At 48.4% G+C, this 5,000-nt stretch overlaps 1 protein-coding gene across 1 annotated transcript in view; it reads left to right on the forward strand.

Annotated features, from left to right (window-relative positions):
- Window positions 1-5,000, forward strand: part of LOC115195002 (tumor necrosis factor ligand superfamily member 10) — a 30,878-nt gene that overhangs the window by 20,783 nt on the left and 5,095 nt on the right. The window lies entirely within an intron of this gene.

Genomic DNA, 5,000 nt, shown 5'->3' on the forward strand with positions numbered 1-5,000 from the left:
AGGACCAGTCTGGGATTTAAGATCATAATGAATAACATAACATCCTACTATGAATTGCTTTGATTATTGGCCCAGAAGGGTTCTGCACAGAATCATCTTAAGAATCGGGGACCTTTTTTTTCTCTTCTTTCTCTGCAGGCTCTGTGTGTTTTACAAGGGCCTCTGTAGAAAGGGTGAAAGGTTGAAGACTTAGTCTGTTTGTTGTTGTTTGTGCAGCTGGGGGTGTTACTTTTATGGTTGTTATCAGATGTCTAACTTTGACCTTCATCACATTTAGAACACAGATTTTTGCTCTCTGTGCTATAAACCAAAAACTGCAGTGTGAAATCAAATGACTTTCCTCATTGTAAGACATAAAATTAGACATACACTATAACAAGTATCAGCTGACGGGCAACTTGAGACGTCAGAAATGTTAAATATGTCCTAGGTCAGCGTTGCTCTCAATGGTTCCATGGTTCGTTTACCGGGGGAAGTATTTCGGTGGCGCGAGACTGAGAGGCACTGTCATGACCTCGAAGATGATTGCTTCCAGGTGGGCAAATTCCAGGAAACTCCCCACAGAACACACACACACACACACACACACACACACACACACACACACACACACACACACACACACACACACAATGAGTACACTACACGTAGGAACACACACATTTCATATACATGCACACACACACACACACACACACACACACACACACACACACACACACACACACACACACACACACACACACACAGAGAGATATATATCATTACCCTCCCTAGTAACTCCCTACAGAAAACAAATGTCATGCTTCTGTCATATCGGATATTGCCAGTGTTCTAAGTGCAGACTACTGTGGCGCATCTGAAACCCTCTGCTGCATACTGTGGTGCATCTGAAACCCTCTGCCGCATACTGTGGTGCGTCTGAAACCCTCTGCTGCATACTGTGGTGCGTCTGAAACACTCTGCTGCATACTGTGGTGCGTCTGAAACACTCTGCTGCATACTGTGGTGTGTCTGAAACCCTCTGCTGCATACTGTGGTGCGTCTGAAACCCTTTGCTGCATACTGTGGTGCGTCTGAAACCCTCTGCTGCATACTGTGGTGCATCTGAAACCCTCTGCCGCATACTGTGGTGCGTCTGAAACCCTCTGCTGCATACTGTGGTGCGTCTGAAACACTCTGCTGCATACTGTGGTGCGTCTGAAACACTCTGCTGCATACTGTGGTGTGTCTGAAACCCTCTGCTGCATACTGTGGTGCGTCTGAAACCCTTTGCTGCATACTGTGGTGCGTCTGAAACCCTCTGCTGCATACTGTGGTGCGTCTGAAACCCTCTGCTGCATACTGTGGTGCGTCTGAAACCCTCTGCTGCATACTGTGGTGCGTCTGAAACCTTCTGCTGCATACTGTGGTGCGTCTGAAACCCTCTGCTGCATACTGTGGTGCGTCTGAAACCCTCTGCTGCATACTGTGGTGCATCTGAAACCCTCTGCTGCATACTGTGGTGCGTCTGAAACCTTCTGCTGCATACTGTGGTGCGTCTGAAACCTTCTGCTGCATACTGTGGTGCGTCTGAAACACTCTGCTGCATACTGTGGTGCGTCTGAAACCTTCTGCTGCATACTGTGGTGCGTCTGACACACTCTGCTGCATACTGTGGTGCGTCTGAAACCCTCTGCTGCATACTGTGGTGCGTCTGAAACCTTCTGCTGCATACTGTGGTGCGTCTGAAACCCTCTGCTGCATACTGTGGTGCGTCTGAAACCTTCTGCTGCATACTGTGGTGCGTCTGAAACCCTCTGCTGCATACTGTGGTGCATCTGAAACACTCTGCTGCATACTGTGGTGCGTCTGAAACCCTCTGCTGCATACTGTGGTGCGTCTGAAACCTTCTGCTGCATACTGTGGTGCGTCTGAAACCCTCTGCTGCATACTGTGGTGCGTCTGAAACACTCTGCTGCATACTGTGGTGCGTCTGAAACCCTCTGCTGCATACTGTGGTGCGTCTAAAACCTCTGCTGCATACAGTGGTGCGTCTGAAACCCTCTGCTGCATACTGTGGTGAGTCTGAAACCGTCTGCTGCATACTTTACTTTAATTTCTCCATTGAAGCCATGTGCTGGCAATGTTCTGCTCTGAGGAGCAGTGGATCCTGGGGTTGAGGAGGGTAGCCTTGGGGCCTGGCTGGCTTTGCTTTTCTTTGTTCAGCCAAGCGCTCAACCACTCAGTCTCTCTGTTTCTCTGCTTAGGCTCTCCCTAAGTGATACACATGGGTGGGTGTACGCACATACACACTGAGCTCTTGGGTTGAGCAGCACGTTGGGTTGAGCAGCATGTTGGGTTGAGTAGCATGTTGGGTTGAGCAGCATGTTGGGTTGAGCAGCATGTTGGGTTGAGCAGCACGTTGGGTTGAGTAGCATGTTGGGTTGAGCAGCATGTTGGGTTGAGCAGCATGTTGGGTTGAGCAGCACGTTGGGTTGAGCAGCATGTTTGGTTGAGCAGCACGTTGGGTTGAGCAGCACGTTGGGTTGAGCAGCAAGTTGGGTTGAGCAGCACGTTGGGTTGGGTTGAGTAGCATGTTGGGTTGAGCAGCATGTTGGGTTGAGCAGCATGTTGGGTTGAGCAGCATGTTGGGTTGAGCAGCACGTTGGGTTGAGCAGCATGTTGGGTTGAGCAGCATGTTGGGTTGAGCAGCACGTTGGGTTGAGCAGCACGTTGGGTTGAGCAGCACGTTGGGTTGAGCAGCACGTTGGGTTGAGCAGCATGTTGGGTTGAGCAGCACGTTGGGTTGAGCAGCACGTTGGGTTGAGCAGCACGTTGGGTTGAGCAGCACGTTGGGTTGGGTTGAGTAGCATGTTGGGTTGAGCAGCACGTTGGGTTGAGCAGCACGTTGGGTTGAGCAGCACGTTGGGTTGAGCAGCATGTTGGGTTGAGCAGCACGTTGGGTTGAGCAGCACGTTGGGTTGAGCAGCACGTTGGGTTGAGCAGCATGTTGGGTTGAGCAGCATGTTGGGTTGAGCAGCTGGCTCAGGGTATGGTGGAGGTTCGGAAGCAGGACACTGCCAAGAAACACACCATCGATACGACTCTGCAACGGGGTGGGGAAGACTAGCATGATGAAGAACAGAATGAGGGAGAGAGAAGTAGAGGTAGAGAGGTAGAGAGGTAGAGAGACAGAGGTAGAGAGAGAGAGGTAGAGAGAGAGAGAAAGGTAGAGAGAGAGAGAAAGGTAGAGAGAGATGTAGAGAAGTAGAGGTAGAGAGGTAGAGAGACAGAGGTAGAGAGAGAGAGGTAGAGAGAGAGAGAAAGGTAGAGAGAGAGAGAAAGGTAGAGAGAGATGTAGAGAGGTAGAGAGAGAGGTAGAGAGAGAGAGGTAGAGAGAGAGGTAGAGAGAGAGAGGTAGAGAGAGAGAGGTAGAGAGGTAGAGAGAGAGAGGTAGAGAGAGAGGTAGAGAGAGAGAGGTAGAGAGAGAGAGGTAGAGAGAGAGAGGTAGAGAGAGAGGTAGAGAGAGAGAGGTAGAGAGAGAGAGTAGAGAGAGAGAGGTAGAGAGAGAGAAAGGTAGAGAGAGATGTAGAGAGAGAGAGGTAGAGAGAGAGGTAGAGAGAGAGAGAGAGAGCGAGAGAGAGAGAGGTACAGGTAGAGAGGTAGAGAGAGAGAGGTAGAGGTAGAGAGAGAGAGGTAGAGGTAGAGAGGTAGAGAGAGAGAGGTAGAGGTAGAGAGAGAGAGGTAGAGGTAGAGAGAGAGAGGTAGAGGTAGAGAGAGAGAGAAAGGTAGAGAGAGATGTAGAGGTAGAGAGAGAGAGAGAAAGGTAGAGAGAGATGTAGAGAGGTAGAGAGAGAGAGGTAGAGAGGTAGAGAGAGAGTTAGAGAGAGATGGAAAGCAGCAGAACCCAGGTGTTCTGGTTGAAGTGTTCCGTCAAAGGAGTGAGGGATGGGGGGTGAGGGATGGGGGGTGAGGGATGGGAGAGAGTAAAAGAGAGATTAAACAGAGATGTGAGCAGGATGGATGGATGGATGGATGGAGTGAGTGAGTGAGTGAGTGAGTGAGTGAGTGAGTGAGTGAGTGAGTGAGTGAGTGAGTGAGTGAGTGAGAGTGAGTGAGTGAGTGAGTAAGTCATTGTGTTATGTTATGAGATGACAGTTTAACTTTCTAAGTGTTTTTAACTTGAGGAAGTCAAGACTTCAGTACATGCCAGAGAATGGTATCAGGGAGAAACTAAACTCGTAACTGATAGTGATGATTATAATGCTAGTGACGCTGATGGTAGTGATGATGATGATGGTAGTGATGATGATGATGGTAGTGATGATGATGATGGTGATGATGGTAGTGATGATGATGATGATGATAGTAGTGATGATGATGATGATGATGGTAGTGATGATGATGATGGTAGTGATGATGATGGTAGTGATGATGATGATGATGATGGTGATGATGATGATGGTAGTGATGATGGAAGAATGATGAAAGTGATGATGATGATGATGGTGATGGAAGTGATGATGGTGGTGATGATGATGATGATGGTAGTGATGATGATGGTAGTGATGGTGATGATGATGGTAGTGATGGTGATGGTAGTGATGGTGATGATGATGACGATGATGATGGTAGTGATGATGATGGTAGTGATGGTGATGGTAGTGATGGTGATGATGATGGTGACGGTGACGATGATGACGATGATGATGGTAGTGATGATGATGATGGTGATGGAAGTGATGATGGTGGTGATGATGATGATGGCAGTGATGGTGATGGTAGTGATGGTGATGACGATGATGATGGTAGTGATGATGATGATGATGATGATGGTAGTGATGATGATGATGATGGTAGTGATGATGATGATGATGATGGTGACAGTGATGATGATGGTAGTGATGATGATGATGATGGTAGTGATGGTGATGATGATGGTAGTGATGATGGTAGTGATGATGATAGTGATGATGATAGTGATGATGATGATGGTAGTGATGATGGTAGTGATGATG

Source organism: Salmo trutta, chromosome 5, assembly GCF_901001165.1.
Source record: "Salmo trutta chromosome 5, fSalTru1.1, whole genome shotgun sequence".
NCBI classification, from domain to species: domain Eukaryota; kingdom Metazoa; phylum Chordata; class Actinopteri; order Salmoniformes; family Salmonidae; genus Salmo; species Salmo trutta.